The sequence below is a fragment of the Apteryx rowi genome, unplaced genomic scaffold (genome assembly GCF_003343035.1).
Source record: "Apteryx rowi isolate R43461 unplaced genomic scaffold, aptRow1 scaffold_263, whole genome shotgun sequence".
Classification (NCBI taxonomy): domain Eukaryota; kingdom Metazoa; phylum Chordata; class Aves; order Apterygiformes; family Apterygidae; genus Apteryx; species Apteryx rowi.
The window spans coordinates 366759-379796 of record NW_020449008.1 but is presented as its reverse complement, the minus strand read 5'-3'; the positions used below and the strand labels follow the sequence as shown (position 1 = coordinate 379796).

The 13038-nt window shown below is 41.8% G+C and overlaps 1 protein-coding gene across 1 annotated transcript in view; it reads left to right on the top strand.

Annotated features, from left to right (window-relative positions):
- Nucleotides 1–13038, top strand: part of SCUBE1 (signal peptide, CUB domain and EGF like domain containing 1) — a 219319-nt gene that overhangs the window by 176678 nt on the left and 29603 nt on the right. The gene's annotated exons all lie outside the window — the stretch shown is intronic.

Below are 13038 nucleotides of genomic sequence, written 5' to 3'. Positions count from 1 at the left end.
TAGGCTATCACACATACCACTGGCCGTAGTTGCTCTTTCATTTTCCAAGCTAAGCATTCAGAGATACAGTTTTAAGTCAGGCTCATTTATCACAGCTATGTTGGCCTTTCTCTGATTTGCCATCACTGAAAGGTTGCAAATATATTTATACTTTCTTGCTCTGGCACACGGCCTTTCATCAAGCAAGTCTAGCACTCACTGATCCAATAGCATGTAGATTTTGTAACTTTTTGGGAAAAAAATGTGATCCAGCAAAGTGCTTAGCTCAATTTCTATTGATTTTAAAATTAATAGGTTCTAAAAATGAACAATACTGTTAAAAATACTTATGCATTGTTGATACTATTAGGTAGATTGTATTTAGAAGGTAGTTGTGCTTTACTCAAGTTCAGATCCCTATAGTGCGTTTTTAAATCTTCTAGTCCTTTTAAAAATCATTGCAACAGATTATTCACAAGAATAACAGCAGGGGGAAAAGGTAGGATGAGAGCAATTGCCGTGAGCTCATGGTGAGGCAAAGTGTGAAGAGCTGGAGAGTGAAAAACTGTAATGATTTGAAATTCTCCTTTCCTAATGCTTTTTCAGAACATCTCCCTTGACTCCCTTCAGGTCTGTGATCTTGGGCTGATTTCTTAACTTTTTGCCATTGTATCTAGTTATTTGTAGTTTTTGTTTTCTGTTCCATAGAAGACCCAACAAACTTTCTCACCTGAAAAAATGACTTCTTTTTTTAAACTTTTTTATTTTAAAGTATCTCCAGAACTGTCTCAGGTGATTGGTGCATTGATTGATGGGAAACTGCCCTTGCTGAAGGCTAATCTGCCTTCCTGCCCCCTTCCCCTGTCTGAGTAGATGGGGATCCCTTGAGTTTCTCCTCTCAGAGTACCTGAGGGACTGTGTATGAGGTTGTAAAGAGAGTGTCTGTAAAGAGGCTGTAGAGAGGGTGTTGTGCAGCCAGATGTATGGGCTCCTTGGAGGGCAAGCTGCCAGGAGGTGATCCCTCCTCAGCTGCAGCACAAAGTGGTGGCCTGTCCCCAGCTCCAGGAGCTCGTACGTCCAGTGCAATTGGTCAGCAAATTGCACACCAGGTTGAATAAGTTCATCTGTCAAGTGATTTCACAAATTGGGGGAGAAGCCATGGCAGCATTGGCTCAAAGCTGATCCAAGACAGTGGGGAGCATGGAGCTAAGGAGAGTGCTGGGTGCGTTTCCTGAGGTGAGGGGAAGGGGGAAGTTTCTGCACACAGGGAACAAATGTTTCTCATCAGAGGTGAAATGCACTGCTTCCTTCCACTTGGATGACTTCACTGCCCAACATTGGTTTCCTCATTCCTCGATCTGTTAGGAGAGCTGATCAGATTCGGCACTGCTGACCAGTTCAGCTCGGCTGAGGAAATGGAGGAAGAGGAAAGGTTGGCCCTTCAGAGGCTCCTTTTCCTCCTCAGCAGTCCCATGGACAAAAGCTGCTACTGCTGTTCTTCTGCTCTCCTTGCACGTAAGGGATTTAGCATGTAGTTTTGTACTACAGTGTTTAAAATATTAGAAGAAATCATTATCTGCCAGAAAATGAATTTATCAGGTAATCCTCTACCATTATTCCTTTTTTAGTTTGCTTCTGCTTACAAAAACAAAAACAAAAACAAAAACAAAAACAAAAACAAAAACAGGGGTCTTCATAATGCTGCAGGGAGAAAATGTTGAAAACCTTTTTCTTTGCCAAACAGCAGAGAAGTAATAATGCAATAATAATAATAATGATGATACATTCATTTATAGAAAATTTAAAAACCTTGGGCCAAATCCTATGAACTACACTGAAGGATATCCCAAAAGACCCCAAAGTTAGCTGCCAATTCTTGCCTGGCTGAAATTGCCAAATTCTGCAATTTCCATCCAAAACTATAAATCTTCCCAGCCCATAAGGCAAAGCTTTTGGTGATTCAAAAGCAAGCAAATAGTTCTGCGGCTGATGCATGAGGCAGAACAAAACCCTACTCACTGACTGGGAGCAGAATTGGCTCTGTAGTGCTGACAGGAAGAGGAATGTATGGTGGTCACTTCACTTGGCACATGCCTTTAGGGAAACACATAGGGAATAGATATTTACTGCATTAAGATGTCATTTTGCAGCCCTGTTTCTGACTTTGAGAAAGCCTTGAAGGAAGCTTGTGGAAAAGAGTGAGCTTGTGGACTCTGTGTGGAAGAAAATTAAATAGGAAATTTTTGAAAGAAACTGGAACGAGAAGGGAAAATTAATTTGTTGGTACGTGAGATCACGTAAAACTCCCTTGGAAGAGTTCCTAAAGAAAGGGTTGTATTTACTCTGCAGAGGGAGCAAACAGTTTAGGCCTACAACTTTATTGCCAAGTTTCAGTTTTTAACCTGCTTCACCTCTGCTTTCAAACCCCAGGGATAAGCACAGTGGTTCCAGGAAAGCCAGCTGATATCTTTTGATAAGGACTGATAGCAGAGAGAAAGAAAACGAGCTGCCATTTGATTTTAAAGACTCTCCCAATTGTACTGTCTTGTTCTTCCCAACTGCAGTTCCCTTTGCTGCTACTTCTAGGTAAACAGTGGGAAACTGATTGCTCTGATATTAATGATGGTGATGACTTTGCTGGGTTAAGAGTTGTCCCCTTAGTGCCTAGCATCAAAGAGGGAGCTGACTACTGCAGTTCTTGTAAACACTGAAGGGGCCAGTGAGTGATTACTGTCTTCTGAACTTAACTGCTCTGGTGATATGAATTAATGGGGGCAGCCAGACAGCCCAAGGGAGCTACTTAGTTGGAATTCTGCTTTCTTGTGTTTAACCTCAGATGCAAAAAAATAATATGAAAAATATATCAGGAGGCACCTGCTGATTCCAGGAAGGATCAGGTATGCATTACACTCTTTTAAGTGAAATTATTCAGCCTTTACCAAATTTAGCAACTGAAAAGGATCACCAGGTTGAACTCTAGAAATTAAACTGAGAAGACTAAGAGTTCAGTCCAGGAAAACTCCTAAACTTTTCTTTCTGGCACAGAGATGCTTTCTAAAGTTACCAAGCGAAATACTAGAGGCTGTGTAAGGCAGGAGTTCAGGCTAAATGAGCGTAGTCATCTTGCTGGCATTAAATATATTCATTCTGTGAAAAAGTGTCCACACTTCTAGTAGTTACAAGACATCACTCAGCCTTGAGCACACAAGAGAACTGTGAGAATACACACAGAAAGGAGAAATTGGTGATGTCCAGATATTCCTTAGACCAGAAAATGAGTATTTAAAATAGTCAGACCAGAATGATAAACAACAGAGACAACTGTGGGTCACTAAACTGCCCTCACTCTTGCACCAGAGCTGTTGACTGCCTACAGTGCATTTAGTACTGTACAAAGACAGAAGAAGACATAGCCCCTATTAAGAGTGACGATCAGCAGTTTGACAGCCTCAGGAACAGAGGCCTCAGATTATTGACGTTATTAAGGGTACAGATAACCTGGAAAGAAAATCAAGACAAGTTATTTTTCAGGATCTCAAAATAGTGGATAAATATATATTGGACATAAAATGATATTGAAGCAGTGAGGCAGAACTGGGTAGATGATAATGCTAGTGATCCTCAGGGCAAGTATGGATGGAAGAGATGGGATTCCCACTCCAGGCATTGCATACCATGCTGGATTAAATTAATGGAAACTGTGGTGTAGTCACATCTTCCTGGGCATTTGGCTCTTATGCAGAACACTACCTTCTTGCTCAGCCCAGGAGAGCTGGCTGGCTTGAGGCCCATGGAGGCCCTGCTGCTGGGGCAGAAGCTGGGGCTGCTACGTTAGGCTTGCAAGAGAACAGCCACCTCTGTTTTGTCAATCCAAAGGAAATGGCTCCAATTACTGAAGTCAACATTAAGCTGCAGCCACATTGGAAAGTATTGCCCTCTGGCAGCAACTCTCTGCTGGGGGTTGCAATGCAGAAGCTAACCTGAGCCCTAATTCCCTCAGTAGGAATGGGAATGCAGCTATATCTTCATGACCCTAATGCTGCTGCGAGTCCTTACTGATTTCCATGGTTCCTGTGTGAACCTAGGCATGGACCTGCTTATAGCATTGCTGCCTAAACCTGCTGCTACAGCTCAGAGATATGTACTATTTGTTACAAGTGGAATTAAGGGTAGAATTAAGGGGACTGGGGAAACTAGGTTAGCTCTAATTTGCTATGAAGAAGGTTTGCTATGATGAAGCTATGGGCTTCTTTAAATACGTAAACAACAAAGGAAGACTAGGGAAAATGTGGGCCCACTGCTGAATGGGGTGGGGGCCCTGGTGACAAATGATACAGAAAGGACAGAGATACTGAATGCCTTCTTTATTTCAGTTTTTTACTGCTAAGACCATCCCTCAGGAACCCCAGACCCTGGAGACCAAGGATAAAGTCTGGAGAAAGGAAGACTTTCCCTTGGTCGAGGAGGATCAGGTTAGAGATCATTTAAGAAAACCTGACACCCACAAGTCCATGGGCCCTGATGGGATGCACCCATGAGTGCTGAGGGAGCTGGCGGATATCATTGCTAGGCAACTCTCAATCATCTTTGAAAGATCATGGAGATCAGGAGAGGTGCCTGWGGACTGGAAGAAAGCAAATGTCACTCCAGTCTTCAAAAAGGCCAAGAARGAGGACCCAGGGAACTACAGGCCAGTCAGCCTCACCTCCATCCCTGGAAAGGTGATGGAACAGCTTGTTCTGGATGCCATCTCCAAGCATGTGAAGGATAAGAAGGTGATCAGGAGTAGTCAGCATGGATTCACCAAGGGGAAATGATGCTTAACCAACCTGATAGCCTTCTATGGTGGAATGACTGGCTGGGTGGATGAGGGGAGAGCAGTGGATGTTGTCTACCTTGACTTCAGCAAGGCTTTTGACACTGTCTCCCATAACATCCTCATAGGCAAGCTGAGGCAGTGTGAGCTAGATGAGTAGACAGTGAGGTGGATTGAGAACTGGCTGAATGGCAGAGCCCAGAGGGTTGTGATCAGTGGCACAAAGTCTAGTTGGAGGCCTGTAGCTAGCGGTGTCCCCCAGGGGTTGATACTGGGTCTAATCCTGTTCAACTTATTCATCAATGACCTGGATGTAGGGACAGAGTGCACCCTCAGCAGGTTTACTGGTGATGCAGAACTGGGAGGAGTGGCTGGTACATGAGAAGGTTGTGCTGCCACTCAGAGGGACCTCAACAGGCTGGAGAGCTGGGCAGAGAGGAACCTCGTGAAGTTCAACAAAGGCAAGTGCAAGGTCCTGCACCTAAGGAGGAACAAACCCATGTACCAGTACAGGTTGGGGGTTGACCTGCTAGAAAGCAACTCTGCAGAGAAGCACCTGGGAGTCCTGTGGTCAACAAGTTGGCCATGAGTCAGCAATCACCTCAACCATTCTGTGATGAGCAAATTTTTATTCCTGAACTGAGCCAGAGCAACAGGTTTGAATAGTGCATGGTACAGTGGTCTAACCTGTATTAGAGTGGATAGAAACCAAAAAATTCTTCAGAATTTGGCACTGACTGCTACTGTGTGCCTATTTCTGAAGCTGAGTAATAGTAATTTTATGCTGTACTGCTAAATCCTTGAAATACCTCCTTTCTGGGATGCTTACATAATAAGTCACAGGTTTCTGATTATTTATTGCATCTCTCTACAGCAGAGTCTGCAGGTTTCTTCTACAGTTTATATGCATTTATTTGTTTTACTGCCACTTTGCATTCTTAGAACAAATCATCTATAATAAAAAGCACATTTCCTTGCAAGCAGAATCAATTTCCTTCAAAAGTCCTTCATTCCCTGATTAGTGTGTTACATTTGGTCTTCACTAATCACATGGTTAACTGGGAGCAATAAAATTCTTAAATAAATAAATGCTCTGGTCCAAGTCAAAGTTAGCCATAATGGACAGAGTTCCCCACTTAAACTTTTGAAACACAAGATGTGACTGTGCTACCTACGCATTTACATTCACATTAAAAGTATAGTAATTAATGCCAGAACTGTTTCTTCTGCAGATCATTAGTATGTTATTAACAATTAAGTCTCAGCAACAAGTTGAGTTGATTGCAAGTCAGTCAAGCAGTGGGAAGCCTAGATGGGTGTGGTTTTTCAATTACTTTTAAAGATTTGGGGTTATGGTGTTTGGTGGTTTTTTGTTTTGTTTTGTTTTGTTTTATTTTTTGCTAGTCTGCTCCAGAAGCACTCAGTGGGAAAGCAATGAAATGGAAGGTTTGTATATTACTACATCTTTCTGTGCTTCCTCTTCATTGGTTTTATTATTGCAGACTCTGAAATGTAAGGAGAAGTTAGGCATAAGCCATTCCTTCTGGTGGATGCTGGATGTGTGTTAGAGTTACATCCTCAGATGGAGGATGTATTTTTACTAACTGTGAACAGGCGTAAGTCACTTTGGATAAGAAAACTTGAAATATGATGGAGACCCTGTCATATAGCTGCTGTAGCAAAGTAGCTTTCCCAACACTGAATTTAAACCAGCATTTGCTGGAGAATGTTGCTTGAATCATGACTCCTTCTGGTCCAGCAACCATACAGATTAAGATATGTGGTTTCCCTAATGTCTGTCAAATATTGTTGGAAACCACTCTGGGTAGGCTGTAAGGTGAACAACGTTACATGGGTGGTATCAGTTCCCTGCAGAAATTGGAGGATGGAGTGGGGGGAACCCAGAAAATAACTTTTAGCCGCAATATATGTAAAAAAGCATTAGTGTTTATTTTAAAAACACCATACAACAGTTCTTTAGAGTTTGTATGTATGTGTGTTTAATGACTGGGAAAAGGGAAAGGCTCTGTTTCTCAGAGGAGCYGGCGACTTGGAGGCTGAGAAATGTGAACGCAACACGTTCTGACTGGCTTTGGGTTTGGTTGTGTGTGTGAGCAGTTGAGTGGGGTGCTCTGCACCGAGTCTGTGTGTGGCTCAGGCGTTAAGAATAAACCAAGGGTATGGGAGAAGTCCAAAGTAAAACCATGTTACTGTGGATGTGTGCACTGGAAGAGCCTGTCCTGCTGTGGCATGGTGTTAGGAAATAAGTCCACCACAGCGAGTGGCACTTTGCGGTGTGCGATGTGGTGGCAGCTGTGCTGGGACACCCAAGCTGTTGCTTCCCATATGGGGGTCGAACACCACCAACATGTGGATCTGAAAGCCACAGGTTCCTTGCTGTGTGCGTTCTTCGTAGCATCCTGGGCAGCTGTTATAAAATCTATCCAAACCTTTGCTACCATGACAAAGCTGTATTTAAGCTAATTGGGACAAGGATTGAGAGTGTGCGGAGCTGCGATTATTGCCTCTCAAAGTATTACTGTAATACAGTGGCCATTTTTGGCCATAGTGATCTACCAGCATTGAAGGTCTTGCAAGTCATTTCCAGAGGAAGGAATTGATAGTGAGGATGGGTATTTCCTTTTCTATTTATTTTATTTTCTATTTCTAAGGGAGAAAAAAAAGTTATTTTCTAGTTTATTTCTACTTGAAATTACTGTATTTAAATATAATGCATAGTTTTTCTCTATATGCTGCTTATCTAGAGTACACTTCATGCCTGGCCTCACTGAACACAGACAAACCAAATATGAGATGGTTTCTTTGCTCACAGTGCCCAGAACCATTCCAGTCTGCACTCTGTCCCRCATCCCCGGCTGAGCTTTTATTGATTGTCTCTGAGACCCTCCTGTCTTGTTCTCTCGTAACACAAACAGTATTATCAAATAATAATGATCTGTCCTTGCCATGTTTATTTTCAGACCCCATGAAAAATAATTCAGACAGCAAAACCAAACTCTCATTCAAGTATCACATGTGGCCTGTGTTTTGGAAGGAAACTCCCAGTTTCATAAATTAACCTTACTGTTTAATGTATGTCTTGGGCAAAAGCTGTTGTTATGACCGCTAGCCTTCAATAACCAATTTCATCACTTTAATATTAACAAATAAAATAATAGTAAGAAAGAAGAAGAGGGAAAAAATCCATATTTCTGCAGTAAATTTTTAATGTTTGATTGGGCCAACTGGGTATTAAATTGTTCAGTTCTGTAACCACCCCCCTGGCTGAACTTGGGCCAAAATCACATGTATACCTTTGTGTGAGTGAAATCTGGCAGAATGTACTTGTGCAAGAAGTTGTAGCAGTTTCTACATCAGCTTGTGGTCCTCATACCATCTCAAAAATCCAGTGTTATATATCAGCTTCACCTCTAAACTTTTGGCATTGAGCTGCTTGCTTGCAATGCTAATGCTTTTGGAAATGTCATGCATTGCATTTGAATTTTCTGATTATTGGTTGCTTTTAATTACTCTGAAAATTATTGTAGAGAGGAAAACAATAACAATGCAGAATACAGAAGACTGCATTTGAGGACTGGAAGCCAAGTACAGAAAGGAGCCTTTCACTTCAGAGCTGCTTGCAGGAATCCCATGCAGTTTCAGCCTTACCAAAAATCATCACTGTCTGAGGGCTTCTTGGTGCCCTGCACTCTACATCCACAAACGAGCAAGTGCCCACGTCACCCAGACCACCAGAACAATTAGGGCTGCTGTAAGTGGGAGCCTACTGGCAGCAGCGGTGGAAAGGGCAGGGACTGAATGAGCATGGCAGATGAACCGTTTTCTCCCTGCTCCCTCAGGTCAGCGTTGAGGCACGTCTGTGTGAGGAAACTTAGGAGAAATTATATCTGCGGAAACTCCCCGTTCTAGAGAAAGGCGGAAGGATTTACTTTCCAGTACTGGCAATCTGACACCTACTTACAAACATTAAATTCAAGGCAAATTTAGGTCGTTAAGGCATCATTTAATGTGTGAAAGAATAAACAAAAAAAAAACACCATAAGGGTAATTGAAAAACTAACAATAAAATCCCCAAATGCTGACTTGAAATAAGAGGAACAGAGCCAAGCAAATATTCTAAAGCATGACTGCCATTGGCAACAATTGCATTCCTCAAACACAGGAAAATCCTGCTCTTATATTAAACCATTGAACAATCTCTTGGAATCGAATCCCTTCTGGGCAAAAATAAAAGAATGCTTCCACCATCCAAATATTGTCTTTGGGGATGTGGATTGATAGACGAGATGCTGGATTTTATTCAGCCTGAGATGGTGCCATTAGGTCATGGAAACCATGACTGGAAGGAGAGCTGTCAGCACCATGGGACAGCATGGACAAAGTGCCTTTAGAGAGGGCTGGGATAGCCAGGGTGTAATTAGCCCTTCTGGCAAGTCATCTGCTGTGAAGTAGGGAGTTCCTCGCCTTATAATTTATGTGCTAACCATTATGAATCCTGGAAAAATTACCTCTGGCAGGGAACTTGTCCTGCACTATCAGAGATGAAATTAGCCCCATAGTTCCTAAAAGCTTCAAGCGGTTAAACTCTGGAGATGTCTCTTAATATGCTGAAATGACACAATCACATATGCTGATTATAGCGGTGAATGCGATATAAATTTTTCAACTAAGTGAAAGTAAAGAGAATGCGTTTGATGTCAAGTAAGTGCATTAGCAAATCTGAAATGTTCTGAGACAGCTAGGACTATTTGTGAATTCATGCCAAATTCAACTAAAAATAGAATAAAAACTTCTTTAAGTTGAAATGTTCCACTACAGCTCCTTCAAAACAAATCATTTTGACTTCCCATGTTAAAATAGTTTAAAAGCTTAATTTAAATAATTCTAAATTACTTGAAAAGCACCTCAAACCCCAAAGTTTGCTTTTCAGCATGTCCTTTGTAGGGGGGGAATTCAAGGTGACCCAATACGAAAAAAAATGTGTGTTTGAGTGTGTGCATGTGTTTGTGGGGGGGCGTTGACCACAAAACCAAAAGAAAAATCATTTATTCCCAGTTCTCTAGCTGTAACCTGCCACATCTCTGCTTTTGTAGTTTTGGGCTTCTGTTCAGTAGGTGAGGTTAACAAATTATGTAGCGTTGTTTGTACAAAAGAGGCAAAGATTAGAGACCTATATTCATTCCCAGTTGTGTGGTAAGTGGGATCTGAAAGCCAGATCTGTAAAGGTGAAAACCAGGTGTAAATCACTGCTCTTCAGTCTCCATTGAGAAATACCTGTTTCAAGAGGGTAGGAGATAAGCACATCCGTTTAGGGTAGACCTGGCGAGGAACTGCGGGGCACTGCGAAGGTGTGACCCAATTTCAAAGGTTCTGGGAGCTGCGGTGTACCAGTGCCCAGCACACCGATTTTGGAGTCTAAAGAAAGAAGTTGCAGGAGGATTTCAGCTTCTTTTAGTTCAGATTAGTTAGTTAGATTTCAGGTTCTTTTAGCGAAGGGTACGTGGTGCATATTTTCCCCTTTTCTATGAGCAGTGCTGAATTCCTCAGGGGCCTGGTGATTCTGCAGATAGGGCACTGCGGAAAGCCCAGTCCCTGGGGCAGCGCCTAGCCTGCCCCGCACAGGCACGGAGGGGACGGCTCCAAAGGCTGTATTGTTAAGCAGGGAAAAATCTGTGCGGAGGCTTCCCACATTTGACCAGCCAAAGCAAGATGCTGAATTCAGTAGGGCTTGAATTTATGAGAACAGCAGCAGGAGGTGGGAGGGAGGGTTTAAATGTCTAAAAAACTTTTTATAATGGTCTTTGTATTATAGTAAAAGTGTTTGTTTCAGCATCTCTGCTAGCCAGTGTAAACAGTGTAAGTTTATGAGTAGCTGATATTTCATATAACTGAAATGCATTTGTCCATCTTGAGTGCCTATTACTTGGCAAACAGATGACTGGTCTTATTATTAGACAACTGTTGTTTCCACAGGCAAGGAGGGGTATACATCCTTGTTAGTGTGAAGAGAAAACTGTAAAGGTCTAAGCCACAGTGTRTAGCACCACAGAGCAGTATGTGTGAAAGCAATGCATATACCCCGCTGACTAACATGGTGCAGGATGAGATTGTTATTGAGAAACACGAATTTTTTTTTGCAAAAGGGCCTTCCAAGGTAAGTCAGAGGCCAGAAAATGAACTGCTTTTGTAAATTTCTCGCAATACCGTACACTGAACAAGGTTACACTTGAATGAAACCATGAGGTATGGTTTGGCTTCTTATGCRTTAAAAATCCTTTAAAACTATAACTGCAGTGTTCATTCCCAAATGATTTTACTTTATGTGTTTATTTAGAGAAAACCGAAACAGTTTGCCATTTATGCATATTCGAAAGCTACATATTTCCAAGACTATAAAGGAAACCCTAAAAAAAAACTACTTTCAGAACTCAAGTAATGATATTTTAAAATACATTGGAGAATGCATTAAAAATGAAGTAAGTGTAAAGAAAAAAAAAAGAAAATCTCGATTGTCCTTTTCTTGTTGCTCAATCGTAACAAGTGATTAATGCACACACAAAAACGGAGAAGATAATTTTTCTGTTCATCATGTGTATTTCATTTTGTATTATGCTTTTGCCTGTGTGATTGCTTTCCACATTGTGAATTTTCTTTCTGTACTTATTTTGAGACACTTAAAATTGGAGAACATATAAAATATAGCTGTTTACAACATTGTAAATTTATGCATAAACTATCACAAAGACTTTGGGGTTTGTGTACCCATACATAAAAGCTGAATTTCAGAGTTCTTGAGGTTAAGTATTTGCATTTATGTTAGCAGGATGAGACCTAGAATGTTTCATTAAACATCAAAGCTATATAACTAATACTTGGATGTAGGAATTGGGTAGTATACCCTTATGGATTTGTGAGTTTCCAAACTTTTTCAAGCATCCGCTGCTTGCTTAACATATACAACCTGAAAGTCCAAGTTATATATAGTAATGGTGCTGCTCAGGTTATGTTCTTAATGAGCAACTTTAGAAAGTGTGCAGGCTCTTAAAGGAAAGCTGTTCCATTCCTTTATACCTCAGTAATACTGGAGGAATGTGATATTTTTTTGAAAGTACAACTCTTAACTAACACCCTTGTATTAATTTTTCTGACCTTTCAATATAAAAATTAATCACTGATTAACAAACAATAGAAAAAACAATTCTCTGAGGATAAAATTCACTTGAAAGTGCTGTTATTTTGCACACCTTGCTATGTAAAGTACCTTTAATGTAATGGCGTTCGGCAAGTCCTTTCTGTGATGACTGCTGTCAAACTAGCCTTCCTGCCACTGTGCGCAGCAGCCCCACAGCAGAGTCTCTGCCGCAGCGGGCTGTTAATTGCTTTCCCCACCGGCTGCAGGATGGAAGAGGCCATGTCAATAAGCATCTCCCACTAGTCAGCAGCGATCATTAGAGAGGCCTGACTTCTTTAAGGGACAGAGTTCAAATTTTCTTGCCTTGGGCAGAATGTGGACCTTGAGCCAAGGTTTCCTGTGTCCTAGGTGCAGCCCTTCGTCTCCTGATCCTGCCTTATTCCCAGGGAGAGCTTTGCTTGTGCCTCCCATAGCTGGGTGAGGATCTGTRCAGTCTTGCCTAGGCAGAGCCAAAGTATGAGAGTGATTCCCTGTCCCGGCGGGTAAGATGTCAGAGGAATGGATAGCTGTTTAGCTAAGTGAATAATGTCCACCCAAAGGGTTTGGTAGGTGCTTCCCTTCGCCCATACAGCCTGTGAGCAATAATACACACATGCAAGGTAACAGCCAGGTATCAGCTTTGCCCCAAGGAGAGAAGGGAGCTGAGCACCCACATTTGGGTAAGTGTAGTCACTGTGGGGCTGCGGTCACAAATACACACCATGGCCCCTCTAATATGTTCAGGCATTCTTCTCATTTGCTTTTTCACATGTGTTTGACCCATAATGTTTCATGTTGAATGAAAACTAATTATTCAAGGTTTTGGTAATGCAGGAAGAGAGAAGACACGGAAGGACTTGATTCAGCCCCCCATTTTTTTCCCATTGTGCCACTAACCCACCAAAACCTACTGTTCCCACAGCGCTGTTGGGAAAATGTGATCAGAAGTTAAAGGTTGCCACCTAATGGTGAACACATATAACATGGTCTTCATGTTTTGCTCCTAAATGTTTCATTCCTAAATCAAGCAAGTCCTTTCTTTATTAGGCGC